Source organism: Olea europaea, unplaced genomic scaffold (genome assembly GCF_002742605.1).
Source record: "Olea europaea var. sylvestris unplaced genomic scaffold, O_europaea_v1 scaffold59, whole genome shotgun sequence".
NCBI lineage: Eukaryota > Viridiplantae > Streptophyta > Magnoliopsida > Lamiales > Oleaceae > Olea > Olea europaea.
Genome location: NW_019264242.1, coordinates 193,412 through 210,791, shown reverse-complemented (window position 1 = coordinate 210,791; position 17,380 = coordinate 193,412).

Sequence of the window (17,380 nt, the reverse complement as noted above, 5' to 3'; positions counted from 1 at the left end):
CGATTGAACTTTGCTATTTGTATACTGATTTTTGACACGTTGTTTGACACTTGCATTGTTGTCAAGTGTCAATTGGATGAGAAAACTGTTGGAAATTTAAACTGTCCAACAGGGTAATGTCACGTGGAAAAGTGTAAACTAAAGTGTACTCTATAGTGTATATGTAGCAAGGTTCATACCGATTGAACTTTTCTATTTGTACACTGATGTTTGACACGTTGTTTGACACATACATTGTTGTCAAGTGTCAATTGGATGGGAATATTGTTTAAAATTTGAACTGTCTAGTAGGGTAATATCACGTGAACTTTGCTATTTGTAAACTGATTTTTGACAAGTTGTTTGACACTTGCATTGTTGTCAAGTATCAATTGGATGGGAAAGCTGTTTGAAATTTAAACTGTCCAACAGGGTAATGTTACGAGGCAAAGTGTAAACTAAAGTGTACACCATAGTGTACATGTCGCAAGGTTCTTACCGATTCAATTTTTATATTTGTACACTAATTTTTGAGGCGTTGTTTGACACTTGCATTGCTGTCAAATGTCAATTAGATGGGAAAACTGTTTGAAATTTAAACTGTCTAGCAGGGTAGTGTCACGTGACAAAGTGTAAACTAAAGTGTGTACACCATAGTGTACATGTAGCAAGGTTCTCACCGATTGAACTTTGCTATTTGTACACTCATTTTTGACACGTTGTTTGACACTTACATTGTTGTCAAGTTTCAATTGGATGGGAAAATAGTTTGAAATTTAAACTGTCCAACAGGATAATGTCATGTGAAATTGTAAACTAAAGTGTACACCATAGTGTACATGTCGCAAGGTTCGTATCGATTGAACTTTGCTTTTCGTGCACTGATTTTTGACGCGTTGTTTGACTCTTGCATTGGTATCAAATGTCAACTGGATGGGAAAACTGTTTGACACATGTAGCAAGGTTCTTATCGATTGAACTTAGTTATTCGTACACTGATTTTTGAGACATTGTTTGACGCTTGCATTGTTGTCAAGTGTTAACTCGATGAGAAGACTGTTGGAAATTTAAAATGTCCAACAGGGTATTATCACGTGGTAAAGTGTAAACTAAAGTGTACATGGAGGAAGGTTCATACCGATTAAACTTTGCTATTTGTATACTGCTATTTGACATGTTGTTTGACACTTTCATTGTTGTCAAGTGTCAATTGGTTGGAAAACTGTTGGAAATTTAAATTGTCCAGCAGGGTAATATCACGTGACCATGTGTAAACTAAAGTGTGTACCCATACTCTACATGTAGCAAGGTTCTTACAGATTAAACTTTGCTATTTGTACCTGATTTTTGTCACGTTGTTTGACACTTGCATTGATGTCAAGTGTAAATTGGATGGAAAAACTGTTTAAAATTTAAACTGTCCAACAGGGTAATGTCACGTGGCAAAGTGTAAACTAAAGTGTACACCATAGTGTACATGTCGCAATGTTCTTACCGATTCAACTTTGCTATTGGTACACTGATTTTTTGACACGTTATTTGACACTAGCATTGTTGTCAAGTGTCAATTAGATGGAAAAACTGTTTGAAATTTAAACTGTCCAACAGGGTAATGTCACGTGGAAATGTGTAAACTAAAGTGTGCACCACAGTGTACAAGTGGTAAGGTTCTTACCGATTGAACTTTGCTATTTGTACGCTGATATTTAACACGTTGTTTGACACTTGGATTGTTGTCAAGTGTCAATTGGATGGGAAAATTTTTTGAAATTTAAGCTGTCTAGCAGGGTGATGTCATGTGGTAAAGTGTAAACTAAAGTATACCTGTAGCAAGGTTCATACCGATTCAACTTTACTATTTGCACACTGATTTTTGGCAGTTTTATTGACACTTGCATTGTCGTCAAGTGTCAATTGGATAAGAAAACTATTTGAAATTTAAATTGTCCCGCAGGATAATGTCACGTTGTAAAGTATAAGCTAAAGTGTGTATACCATAGCGTACATGTAGCAAGGTTCTCACTGATTGAAACTTGCTATTTGTACATTAAATTTTGACACATTGTTTGACACTTGCATTGTTGTTAAGTTTCTATTGGATGGCAAAATAGTTTGAACTTTAAACTATCCAATAAAGATAATGTCACGTGGCAAAGTGAAAACTAAAGTGCACACCATAGTGTACATGTCGCAAAGTTCTTACCAATTGAACTTTGCTTTTTGTGCAATGATTTTTGACATTTTGTTTGATGCTTGCATTGGTGTCAAGTGTCAATTGGAATGTAGAACTATTTGATACATGTAGCAAGGTTCATACCGATTCAACTTTGCTATTTGTACACTAATTTTTGGCACGTTATTTGACACTTGCATTGTTGTCAAGTGTCAATTTGATGGGAAAACTATTTGAAATTTAAAATGTCCAGCAAGGTAATGACACATGGCAAAGTGTAAACTAAAGTGCGTATACCATAGTGTACATGTAGCAAGGTTCTTATCGATTGGACTTTGCTATTTGTACACTAATTTTTGACACGTTATTTGACACTTACATTATTGTCAAGTGTTAATTGGATGGAAAAATTGTTTGAAATTTAAACTATCTAATAGGGTAATGTCAGGGGCAAAGTGTAAATTAAAGTGTATACCATAGTGTACATGTCGCAAGGTTCTTACCGATTGAAGTGTGTTATTTGTACACTGATTTTTGACACGTTATTTGACACTTGCATTGTTGTCAAGTGTCAATTGGATGGGAAAACTATTTGAAATTTAAACTATCCAATAGGATAATGTCACGTGGCAAAGTGTTAACTAAAGTGTACACCATAGTGTGCATGTAGTAAGGTTCTTATCACGTGAACTTTGCCATTTGTACATTAATTTTTGACAGGTTGTTTGTCACTTGCATTGTTGTCAAGTGTCAATTGGATGAGAAAACTATATGAAATTTAAACTGTCCAACAGGGTAATGTCACGTGGCAATGTATAAACTAAAATATACACCATAGTGTACATGTCGCATAGTTCGTACCGATTGAACTTTTCTTTTTGTACACTGATTTTTAACACGTTGTTTGACACTTTCATTGTTTTCAAGTGTCAATTGGATGGGAAAACTATTTGAAATTTAAACAGTCCAATAGGGTAATGTCACGTGGCAAAGGGCAAACTAAAGTATACACCATAGCGTACATGTTGCAAGGTTCTTACCGATTGAACTTAGCTATTTGTACCCTAATTTTATTTGATACTTGCATTGTTGTCAAGTGTCAATTTGATGAAAAAATTGTTTGATACATGCAGCAAGGCTCTTACCGATTGAACTTTGCTAATTGTACACTAATTTTTGACACGTTGTTTGACACTTGCATTGTTGTCATGTGTCAATTGGATGAGAAAACTGTTGGAAATTTAAACTGTCCAATAGGGTAATGTCACTTGGAAATGTGTAAACTAAAGTGTACATGTAGCAAGCTTCATACCGATTGAACTTTGCTATTTGTACACAGATTTTTGACACGTTGTTTGATACTTGCATTGTTGTCAAATGTCAATTGGATGGAAAAACTGTTTGAAATTTGAACTGTCCAGTAGGGTAATATCATGTGAACTTTGCTATTTGTGCACTGATTTTTGACACGTTGTTTGACACTTGGATCGTTGTCAAGTGTCAATTGGATGGGAAAACTGTTTGAAATTTAAACTGTCCAACATGGTAATGTCACGAGGTAAAGTGTAAACTAAAGTGTACATCATAGTGTACATGTCGCAAGGTTCTTACCGATTCAATTTTGCTATTTGTACACTGATTTTTGAGGCTTTGTTTGACACCTGCATTGTTGTCAAGTGACAATTAGATGGGAAAACTGTTAAAAATTTAAACTGTCCCACAGAGTAATGTCTCGTGGAAAAGTGTAAACTAAAGTGTACACCACCGTGTATATGTAGCAAGGTTCTTACCGATTGAACTTCGCTATTTGTTCACTGATTTTTGACACGTTGTTCGACACTTGCATTGTTCTCAAGTGTCAATTAGATTGGAAAATAGTTTTAAATTTAAATTGTCCAATAGGCTAATGTCACGAGGTAAAGTGTAAACTAAAGCGTACACCATAGTGTACGTGTAGCAAGGTCCTTACCGATTGAACTTTGATATTTGTATACTGATTTTTGACACGTTGTTTGAAACTTGCATTGTTGTCTTGCTAAAACTGTTAGAAATTTAAACTGTCCAATGGGGCAATGTCACGTGGAAAAATGTAAACTAAAGTGTACACCGTAGTCTACACGTAGCAATGTTCTTACCGATTGACCTTCGCTATTTGTACACTTTTTTTGACATGTTGTTTGACACTTGTATTACTGTCAAGTGTCAATTGGATGGAAAAACTGTTGGACATTTAAACAGTCCAGCAGGGTAATGTAACATGGTAAAGTTTAAACTAAAGTGCACATGTAGCAAGGTTTACACCGATTCAACTTTGCTATTTGTACACTGATTTTTGACATTTTGTTTAACACTTGCATTGTTGTCAACTATCAATTGGACGAGAAAACTATATGAAATTTAAACTGTCCAACAAGGTAATGTCACGTGGCAAAGTGTAAACTAAAATGTACACCATAGTGTACATGTCGCAAGGTTCTTACCTATTGAACATTGCTTTTTGTACACTGATTTTTAATACGTTGTTTGACACTTGCATTGTTCTCAAGTGCAAATTGGATGGGTAAACAGTCCAATAGGGTAATGTCACGTGGCAAAGGGTAAACTAAAGTCTACACCATAGCGTACATGTCGCAAGGTTCTTACTGATTGAACTTAACTATTTCGACACTAATTTTCGACACATTGTTAGATGCTTGCATTGTTGTCAAGTGTCAATTGAATGAGAAAACTATTAGATGCATGTAGCAGGGTTTTTACCGATTGAACTTTGCTAATTCTACATTGATTTTTGACACGTTGTTTGACACTTGCATTGTCGTCCATGTGTTAATTGGATGAGAAAACTGTTGGAAATTTAAACTGTCCAATAGGGTAATGTCACGTGGAAATGTGTAAACTAAAGTGTACAAGTAGCAAGGTTCATACCGATTGAACTTTGCTATTTGTACACTGATTTTTGACACGTTGTTTGACACATGCATTGTTTTCAAGTGTCAATTGGATGGGAAAACTGTTTGAAATTTGAACTGCCCAGTACGGTAATATCACGTGAACTTTGCTATTTGTACACTAATTTTTGACACGTTGTTTGACACTTGCATTGTTGTCAAGTATCAATTGGATGGGAAAATTGTTGAAAATTTAAACTGTCCAACGGGGTAATGTCACAAGGCAAAGTGTAAACTAAGTATACATCATAGTGTACATGTCGCAAGGCTCTTACTAATTAAATTTTGCTATTTTTTCACTGATTTTTGAGGCGTTGTTTGACACCTGCATTTTTGTCAAGTGTCAATTAGATGGGAAAACTGTTAAAAATTTAAACTGTCCCACAGATTAATGTCTCGTGGCAAATTGTAAACTAAAGTATACACCATAGTGTATATGTAGCAAGGTTCTTACCGATTGAACTTTGCTATTTGTACACTGATTTTTGACACGTTGTTTGACACTTGCATTGTTGTCAAGTGTCAATTGGATTGGAAAACTGTTTTAAATTTAAATTGTCCAACGGGCTAATGTCACAAGGCAAAGTGTAAACTAAAGTATACATCATAGTGTACGTTTAGCAAGGTCCTTACTGATTGAACTTTGCTATTTGTACATTGATTTTTGACACGTTGTTTGAAATTTGCATTGTTGTCATGCTAAAACTGTTAGAAATTTAAAATGTTCGATAGGGTAATTTCACGTGACAAAGTGTAAACTAAAGTTTACACCATAGCGTACACGTAGCAAGGTTCTTACCGATTGAACTTTGCTATTTGTACATTATTTTTGACACGTTGTTTGACACTTGCATTGTTGTCAAGTTTCAATTGGATGGGAAAATTGTCGAAAATTTAAACAGTCCAGCAGGGTAATGTAACGTGGTAAAGTTTAAACTAAATTGCACATGTAGCAAAGTTTATACCGATTCAACTTTGTTATTCGTACACTGATTTTTGGCAAGTTGTTTAACACTTACATTGTTGTTAAGTGTCAATTTGATGGGAAAACTGTATGAACTATAAACTGTCCATCAGGGTGATGACACGTGCCAAAGGGTAAACTAAAGTGTGTACACCATAGTGTACAGGTAGCAAGGTTCTTACGGATTGAACTTTGCTAATCGTACATTAATTTTTGACACGTTGTTTGACACTTGCATTGTTGTCAAGTGTCAATTAGACGGAAAAACTGTTAGAAATTTAAACTGTCCAATAGCGTAATGTCAGGGGCAAAGTGTAAACTAAAGTGTATACCATAGTGTACATGTCGCAAGGTTCTTATCGATTGAACTGTGCTATTTGTACACTGATTTTTCACACATTGTTTAACACTTGCATTGTTGTCAAGTGTCAATTGGATGGGATAACAGTTTGAAATTTAAACTGTCCAACAGGGTAATGTCACATGGCAAAGTGTTAACTAAAGTGTACACCACAGTGTGCATGTAACAAGGTTCTTATCATGTGAACTTTGCCATTTATACACTAATTTTGACGCGTTGTTTGTCACTTGCATTGTTGTCAAATGTCAATTGGATGAGAAAACTACATGAAATTTAAACTGTCCAGCAGGGTAATGTCACGTAGCAAAGTGTAAACTAAAATGTACACCATAGTGTACATGTCACAAGTTTCTTATCGATTTAACATTATTCTTTGTACACTAATTTTTGACACATTGTTTGACACTTGGATTGTTCTCAAGTGTCAATTGGATGGGAAAACTATTTGAAATTTAAACAGTCCAATAGGGTAATGTCACGTGGCAAAGAGTAAACTAAAGTGTACACCATAGTGTACATGGCACAAGGTTCTTATCGATTGAACTTGGCTATTTGTACCCTAATTTTTGACACGTTGTTTGATACTGGCATTGTTGTCAAGTGTCAATTGGATGAGAAAACTGTTTGATGCATGTAGCAAGGTTCTTACGAATTGAACTTTGCTAATTGTACAATGATTAATGACACGATGTTTGACACTTGCATTGTTTTCATGTGTCAATTGGATGAGAAAACTATTGGAAATTTAAACTGTCCAACAGTGTAATGTCATGTGAAAATGTGTAAACTAAAGTATATATGTAGCAAGGTTCATACTGATTGAACTTTGCTATTTGTACACTATTTTTGACACGTTGTTGGACAGTTGCATTGTTGTCAAGTGTAAATTGAATGGGAAAACTGTTTGAAATTTGAAATGTCCAGTAGGGTAATATCATGTGAACTTTACTATTTGTACACTGATTTTTAAGCGTTGTTTGACACTTTCATTGTTGTCAAGTGTCAATTTGAAGGGAAAACTGTTTAAAATTAAAACTATCCAACAGGGTAATGTCACGAGGCAAGGGGTATACTAAAGTGTACACCATAGTGTACATGTCACCAAGTTCTTACTGATTCAACTTTACTATTTGTACACTGATTTCTGAGGTGTTGTTTGACACTTGCATTGTTGTCAAGTGTCAATTAGATGGGAAAACTGTCAGAAATTTAAACTGTCAGAAATTTAAACTGTCCAGCAGGGTAATGTCTCGTGGCAAAGTTTAAATGAAAGTATACATTATAGTGTATATGTAGCAAGGTTCTTACCGATTGAACTTTGCTATTTGTGTACTACTTTTTGATACTTTGTTTGACACTTGCATTATTGTAAAGTTTCAATTGGATTGGAAAGCTATTTTAAATTTAAACTGTCCAACAAGGTAATGTCACGAGGCAAAGTGTAAACTAAAGTGTACACCATAGTGTATGTGTAGCAAGGTCCTTACCGATTTAAATTTGCTATTTGTACACTGATTTTTGACACGTTGTCTAACACTTGCATTGTTGTCCTAGGAAAACTGTTAGAAATTTAAACTGTACAATAGGGTATTGTCACATGGCAAAGTGTAAACTAAAGTGTACACCATAGTGTACACGTAGCAAGGTTCTTACCGACTGAACTTTGCTATTTGTACACTATTTTTAACATGTTGTTTGACACTAGCGTTGTTCTCAAGTGTCCAATGGATGGAAAACTGTTGGAAATTTAAACTATCCAGTAAGGTAATGTAACGTGGTAATGTTTAAACTAAAGTGCACATGTAGCAAGGTTTATACCGAATCAACTTTGCTATTTGTACACTGATTTTTAGCACGTTGCCTGAAACTTGCATTTTTGTCAAGTGTCAATTTGATGGGAAAACTGTTTGAAATTTAAACTGTCCAGCAAGGTAATGACACGTGGCAAAGTGTAAACTAAATTGTGTACACCATAGTGTACATGTAGCAAGGTTCTTACCGATTGAACTTTGCTATTTGTACACTACTTTTTGACACGTTGTTTGACATTTGCATTGTTGTCAAGTGTCAATCTGATAGAAAAGCAGTTTGAAATTTAAACTCTCTAATAGGGTAATTTCAGGGGCAAAGTCTAAACTAAAGTGTACAGCATAGTGTACATATCGCAAGGTTCTTACCGATTGAACTGTGCTATTTGTACACTAATTTTTGACTCGTTGTTTGACACTTGAATTGTTGTTAAATGTCAATTGAATGGGAAAAATATTTGAAATTTAAACTATCCAACAGGGTAATGTCACGAGGCAAAGTGTAAACTAAAGTGTACATCATAGTGTACATGTCTTAAGGTTCTTACCGATTCAATTTTGCTATTTGTACACTGATTTTTGAGGCGTTGTTTGACACCTGCATTGTTGTCAAGTGTCGATTAGATGGGAAAACTGTTAGAAATTTAAGCTATCCCACAGAGTAATGTCTCGTGGCAAATTGTAAACTAAAGTGCACACCATAGTGTATATGTAGCAAAGTTCTTACGGATTGAACTTTGCTATTTTTTACACTGATTTTTGACACATTGTTTGACACTTGCGTTGCTTTCAAGTGTCAATTGGATTGGAAAGCTATTTTAAATTTAAACTATCCAACAGGATAATGCCACGAGGCAAAGTGTAAACCAAAGTGTACACCATAGTGGACGTGTAGTAAGGTCCTTACCGATTGAACTTTGCTATTTGTATACTGATTTTTGACGCGTTGTTTGAAACTTACATTGTTTTCATGCTAAAACTATTAGAAATTTAAACTGTCGACAGGGTAGTCACATGACAAAGTGTAAACTTAAGTGTACACCGTAGTGTACACATAGCAAGGTTCTTACGGATTGAACTTTGCTATTTGTAACTATTTTTGACACATTGTTTGACACTTTCATTGTTGGCAAGTGTCAATTGGATGGAAAAATTGTTGGAAATTTAAATAGTCCGGTAGGGTAACGTAACGTGGTAAAGTTTAAACTAAAGTGCACATGTAGCAAGGTTTATACAGATTCAACTTTGTTATCTATAAACTGATTTTTGGCACGTTGTTTAACACTTGCATTGTTGTTAAGTGTAAATTTGATGGGAAAACTATTTGAAATTTAAACTGTCCTGAAGGGTAATGACATGTGGTAAAGTGTAAACTAAAGTGTGTACACCATAGTGTACATGTAGCAAGGTTCTTACCGAATGAACTTTGCTATTTGTACACTAATTTTTGGCACGTTGTTTGACACTTGTATTGTTGTCAAGTGTCAATTGGATGCTAAAACTGTTTGAAATTTAAACTTTCCAATAGGGTAATGTCAGGGGCAAAGTGTAAACTAAAGTGTATACCATAGTATACAGGTTGTAAGGTTTTTACCGATTGAACTGTGCTATTTGTACACTGATTTTTGGCACGTTGTTTAACACTTGCATTGTTGTCAAGTGTCAATTGGATGGGAAAACTGTTTGAAATTTAAACTGTCCAACAGGGTAATGTCACGTGGCAAAGTGTTAACTAAAGTGTACATCATAGTGTGCATGTAGCAAGATTCTTATCACGTGAACTTTGCCATTGGTACACTGATTTTTGACACGTTGTTTGACGCTTGCATTTTTGTCAAGTGTCAATTGGATGGGAAAACTGTTTGAAATTTAAATTGTCCAATAGGATAATGTCACGAGGTAAAGTGTAAACTAAAGTGTACATCATAGTGTACATGTCGCAAAGTTCTTGCCGATTCAATTTTGCTACTTGTACACTGATTTTTGAGGCGTTGTTTGACACCTGCGTTGTTGTCAAGTGTCAATTAGATGGGAAAACTGTTAGAAATTTAAACTATCTCACAGAGTAATGTCTCGTGGCAATGTGTATACTAAAGTGTACACCATAATGTATATGTAGCAAGGTGATTACCGATTGAACTTTGCTATTTGTACACTGATTTTTGACACGTTGTTTTACACTTGCATTGTTGTCAAGTGTTAATTGGATGGGAAAACTGTTTGAAATTTAAACTGTCCAACAGGGTAAAGTCACAAGGCAAAGTGTAAACTAAAACGTACATCATAGTGTACATGTCGCAATGTTCTTACCGATTCAATTTTGCTATTTGTACACTGATTTTTGAGGCGTTGTTTGACACCTGCATTGTTGTCATGTGTCAATTAGATGGAAAAACTGTTAGAAATTTAAACTATCTCATAGAGTAATGTCTCGTGGCAATGTATATATTAAAGTGTACACCATAATGTATATGTAGCAAGGTGATTACCGATTGAACTTTACTATTTGTACACTGATTTTTGACACGTTGTTTTACACTTGCATTGTTGTCAAGTGTCAATTGGATTGGAAAACCATTTTAAATACAAACTGTCCAACAGGCTAATGTCACGAGGCAAAGTGTAAACTAAAGTGTACATCATAGTGTACGTGCAGCATGATCCTTACCGATTGAACTTTGCTATTTGTACAGTGATTTTTGACACGTTGTTTGAAACTTGCATTGTTGTCATTCTAAAAATGTTAGAAATTTAAACTTTCCAATAGGTTAATGTCACACGGCAATGTGTAAACTAAAGTGTACACAATAGTGTACATGTAGCACGGTTCTTACCGATTGAACTTTGCTATCTGTACAGTATTTTGGACACGTTGTTTGACACTTGCATTGTTGTCAAGTGTCAATTGGATGGGAAAATTGTTGGAAATTTAAACAGTCCAACAGGGTAATGTAACGTGGTAAAGTTTAAACGAAAGTGCACATGTAGCAAAGTTTATATTGATTCAACTTTGCTATTTGTACACTGATTTTGGCACGTTGTTTAACACTTGCGTTGTTGTTAAGTGTCAATTTGTTGGGAAAACTGTTTGAAAATTTAAACAGTCCAACAGGGTAATGACACGTGACAAAGTGTAAACTAAAGTGTGTACACCATAGTGTACATGTAGCAAGGTTCTTACCAGTTGAACTTTGCTATTTTTACACTGATTTTTGACACGTTGTTTAACACTTGCATTGTTGTCAAGTGTCAATTGGACGGAAAAACTGTTAGAAATTTAACTATCCAATAGAGTAATGTCAAGGGCAAAGTGTAAGCTAAATGGTACACCATAGTGTACATGTCGCAATGTTCTTACCGATTGAACTGTGCTATTTGTACACTGATTTTTGACACGTTGTTTAACACTTGCATTATTGCCAAGTGTCAATTGGATGGGAAAACTGTTTGAAATTTAAATTGTCTAGCAGGGTAATGTCACGTGACAAAATGTTAACTAAAGTGTACACCATAGTGTGCATGTAGCAAGGTTCTTATCACGTGAACTTTACCATTTGTACACTGATTTTTGACACGTTGTTTGTCACTTACATTGTTGTCAAGTGTCAACTGGATGAGAAAACTGCAGAACCCCAAATAATTCTAGACACCTTAGTGGCACTAAGACATGAATATTGGATGACTAAAGTATACTTCAGATTTTTAGTCTCATTTGAGACCCATTTTAGACATAGGAAACATTAGATTTGGAAAATGATATCTGAATAAAAGTTGTTGCTCTCTGAGTTAGCTTTCCAACGCACTTTTAATTTCCTCAATCAGATATCGGGAGAAGAAGTTATGATAGAAAAACGGAAGGCTATGCAGTGTCAACCGAACTACAACTGGTCGACCGAAACTGTCTGAAATGAAAATTCTCGTTTTTCTCTAGAAAATAAATATTTATTTTCATCAATTATTTTCTCAAAGGGCCACCCACGTTTTTGGCAATAAAAACCCCACTAAATTGAAGCATTTAACCTCAAACTTAAATGGCACCCATGTTTTCTTTCTTAAATAAAATTTGACCTTTCATTTGCTTTAAGTTATGAGATATTTATCTATAAATAGAAACCTCATTTCACTTATTTTTTTTTCACACAAAAAGTAAGAGCTTTTACATACTAAAGAAAGAGTTTTCAAGAGAGAAAAAGAGAGGAAGGAACACTATTTTTCCTAAAAGTTTAAGACGTGTTTTCAAGCATCAATTCTTGACGGTTTACAAACATCCAAGGAGTGCATTTCTTTCAATGTTCATGTTTCATCGAAGTTTTCAATCCAAGTTTTCAAAGTTTCAAAAGCATCAATCAAGGTAGGTAGAGGTGCAATGTGTTTAATCGTGTTAAGTTATAAGTTTCGATTCATGTTAATGTTTATATGTCAAATGGTACTCCGGTACGGCATATCCCTCTATGTTAATGGTTGTATGTCAAATGGTACTCCGGTACGGCATACCGCTCTATGTTGAAGAAACGTTCGTATGTCAAATGGTGTCCTCGAGTACGGCATACCCCTTCATGTCAAATGGTGCCTCCGGGTACGGCATGTATGAAAAGTTATAAAGTTAATATTTTGAAATGTATAGCTTGATCACGAATGCAGCTATGACACCTATTGAGTTTGTCAACTCACGGGTTTAATCTCATCTCTACAGATTGAAGGAATTCTACCTCGGGCATGGATGGAGGAGAAGATGGAGAGTGATGCAACGAGCCCATGGAAATCCAATGAATAAGTGATTTGGATTTATTTTTATGAAATGTTTTACAATGTTATTTCTTTAAAGTTTTGAATAACGCAAAATGCAAAAACAAGTTATGTTTTCTTCAAATAAATTATATTTTATCATTTTGAAAAATGATTCAATGTTTTTGTTTAAAGTATTTGAAGTACTGTTATTTAAATTATTATCCAAAAATGTAAGCTTCCCCTAAAATGTATACACTTGTTACTAAACCACCGGTTAAGCTAAGTAAAGTAAGTAGCGTTCCGCTCCACTAGGGGTTGGGGCGTTACAAAAACTATATGAAATTTGAACTGTCCAACAGGATAATGTCACGTAGCGAAGTGTAAACTAAAATGTACACCGTAGTGTACATGTCACAAGGTTCTTATCGATTTAACTTTGCTCTTTGTACACTGATTTTTGACACATTGTTTGACACTTGCATTATTCTCAAGTGTCAATTGGATGGGAAAACTGTTTGAAATTTAAACAGTCCAATAGAGTAATGTCACATGGCAAAGAGTAAACTAAAGTGTACACCATAGTGTACATGTTACAAGGTTCTTACCGACTGAACTTAGCTATTTGTACCCTAATTTTTGACACGTTGTTTGATACTTGCATTGTTGTCAAGTGTCAATTGGATAAGAAAACTATTTGATGCATGTAGCAAGGTTCTTACGGATTGAACTTTGCTAATTGCACACTGATTATTGAAACGATGTTTGACACTTGCATTATTTTCATGTGTCAATTGGATGAGAAAACTGTGAGAAATTTAAACTGTCCGATAGTGTAATGTCACGTGGAAATGTGTAAACGGAAGTGTACATGTAGCAAGGTTCATACCAATTGAACTTTGCTCTTTGTATACTGATTTTTGACAGATTGGTTGACACTTGAATTGTTGTTAAATGTCAATTGGATGGAAAACTATTTGAAACTTGAACTATCCAGTAGGGTAATATCACATGAACTTTGCCATTTGTACACTGATTTTTGACACGTTGTTTAACACTTGCATTGTTGTCAAGTGTCAATTGGATGGGAAAACTGTTTGAAATTTAAACTGTCCAATAGGGTAATGTCATGAGGCAAGTGTAAACTAAAGTGTACATCATAGTGTACATTTCGCGAGGTTCTTACCGATTCAATTTTGCTATTTTTACACTGATTTTTGAGGCGTTGTTTGGCACTTGCACTGTTGTCAAGTGTCAATTAGATAAGAAAACTATTTGAAATTTAAACTGTCCATTAGGGTAATGTCTAGTGGCAAAGTGTAAACTAAAGTGTACACCATAGTGTATATGTAGCAAGGTTCTTACTGATTGAACTTTGCTATTTGTATACTAATTTTTGACACGTTGTTTGACATTTGCATTGTTGTCAAGTCTTAATTGGATTAGAAAATTGTTTTAAATTTAAATTTTCCAATAGGGTAATGTCACGAGGCAAAGTGTAAACTAAAGTGTACACCATAGTGTACGTGTAGTAAGGTCCTTACCGAGTGAACTTTACTATTTGTACACTGATTTTTGACACGTTGTTTGACACTTGAATTGTTGTCATGGGAAAACTGTTAGAAATTTAAACTATCCAACAGGGCGGTATTACGAGGCAAAGTATAAACCAAAGTGTACACCCTAGTGTACAGGTAGCAAGGTTCTTACCAATTGAACTTTACTATTTGTACACTATTTTTGACACATTGTTTGACACTTGCATTGTTGTTAAGTGTCAATTGGATGGAAAAATTGTTGGAAATTTAAACTGTCCAGCAGGGTAATGTCACGTGGTAAAGTTTAAACTAAAGTGTACATGTAGCAAGGTTCATACCGATTCAACTTTGCTATTTGTACACTGCTTTTTGGCATGTTGTTTGACACTTGCATTGTTGTCAAGTGTCAATTGGATGGTAAAACTATTTGAAATTTAAACTGTCTAGCAGGGTAATGTCAAGTGGCAAAGTGTAAATTAAAGTGTGTACACCATAGTGTACATGTAGCAAGGTTCTTTCCGATTGAACTTTGCTATTTGTACACTAGTTTTTGACACGTTGTTTGACACTTGCATTGTCGTCAAGTGTCAATTGAATGGAAAAATTGTTTGAAGTTTAAACGATCCAATGGGCTAATGTCAAGGGCAAAGTGTAAACAAAAGTGTACACCATATTATACATGTAGCAAGGTTCTTACCGATTGAAATGATCCATTTGTACAGTATTTTTGACACGTTGTTTGACACTTGCATTGTTGTCAAGTGTCAATTGCGTGGGAAAACAATTGGAAATTTAAACTGTCTAGTAGGGTAATATCACATGACAATGTGTAAACTAAAGTGTGTACCCATACTGTACATGTAGCAAGGTTCTTACCGATTGAACTTTGCTATTTATACACTCATTTTTGGTATGTTGTTTGCTACTTGCATTATTGTCAAGTGTCAATTGGATGGAAAAACTGTTTGAAATTTAAACTGTCCAACAGGGTAATGTCATGTGGTAAAGTGTAAACTAAAGTGTACACCATAGTGTACTTGTCGCAAGGTTCTTACAAATTGAACTTTGCTTTTTGTACATTGATTTTTGACACTTGTATTAGTGTCAGGTGTCAATTGGATGGGAAAATTGTTTGGTACATGTAGCAAGATTTTTACTGATTGAACTTTGATATTCGTACACTGATTTTTGACACATTGTTTGACACTTAGATTGTTGTCAAGTGTCAACTGGATGAGAAGACAGTTGGAAATTTAAATTGTCCAATAGGGTAATGTCACATGGTAAAGTGTAAACTAAAGTATACCTGTAGCAAGGCTCATACCGATTGAACTTTGCTATTTGTACACTGATATTTGACACGTTGTTTGACACTTGCATTGTTGTCATGTGTCAATTGGATGGGAAAACTGTAGGTAATTTACACTATCCAGTAGGGTAATATCACGTAACAATGTGTAAACTAAAGTGTGTACCCATACTGTACACGTAGCAAGGTTCTTACCGATTGAACTTTGCTATTTGTGCACTAATTTTTGACACGTTGTTTGACAATTGCATTGTTGCCAAGTGTCAATTGGATGGGAAAACTCTTGGAAATTTAAAAAGTATAGCAGGGTAATGGCACGTGATAAAGTGTAAACTAAAGTGTATATGTAGCAAAGTTCATGCCGATTCAGCTTTGCTATTTTTACACTGATTTTTGGCACGTTGTTTGGCAATTGCATTGTTGTCAAGTGTCAATTGGATGGGAAAAATATTTGAAATTTAAGCTGTCCAGCAGGGTATTGTCACACGGCAAAGTGTAAAATAAAGTGTGTACACCATAGTGTACATGTAGTAAGGTTCTTACCGATGAACTTTGCAATTTGTCCACTGATTTTTGACGCGTTGTTTGACACTTGTATTGTTGTCAAGTGTTAATTGGTTGGGAAAATTATTTGAAATTTAAACTGTCCAACAAGGTAATGTCACGTGGCAAAGTGTAAACTAAAGTGTACACGATAGTGTACGTGTAGTAAGGTTCTTACCTATTGAACTGTGCTATTTTGCACACTAATTTTTGTCATGTTGTTTGACACTTACATTGTTGTCAAGTGTTAATTGGATGGAAAAAGTGTTTGAAACTTAAATTGTCCAATAGGGTAATGTCACGTGGCAAAGTGTAATGTAAAGTGTACACCATTGTGTATATGTAGCAAGATTCTTACCGATTGAACTTTGCTATTTGTACACTGATTTTTAACGCGTTGTTTGACACTTGCATTGTAGTCAATTATCAATTGGATTAGAAAACTGTTTAAAATTTGAACTATCCAACAGGATAGTGTCATGTGGCATAGTATAAACTAAAGTGTACACCATAGTGTAAATGTAGCAAGGTCCTTACCGATTGAACTTTACTATTTGTACACTGATTTTCGACACGTTGTTTGACACTTACATATCTGTCAAGTGTCAATTGGATGGAAAAACTATTAGAAATTTAAACTGTCCAACAAGGTAATGTCACGTAAAAAAGTGTAAACTAAAGTGTACACCATAGCATACATGTCGCTAGGTTCTTACCAATTGAACTTTGCTATTTGTAGATTGATTTTAGACGTGTTGTTTCACACTAGCATTGTTGTCAAGTGCCAATTGCATGGAAAAACTATTTAAAATTTAAACTTTCCAACAGGGTAATGCCACATGGCACAGTGTAAACTAAAGTGTTTGAACCATAGTGTACATGTAGCAAGGTTCTTATCAATTGAACTTTGCTATTTGTACACTGATTTTTGACAGTTTGTTTCACACTAGCATTGTTGTCAAGTGTCAAATAGATGGGAAAACTATTTGAAATTTAAACTATCCAACAGGATAATGTCACGTGGTAAAGTGT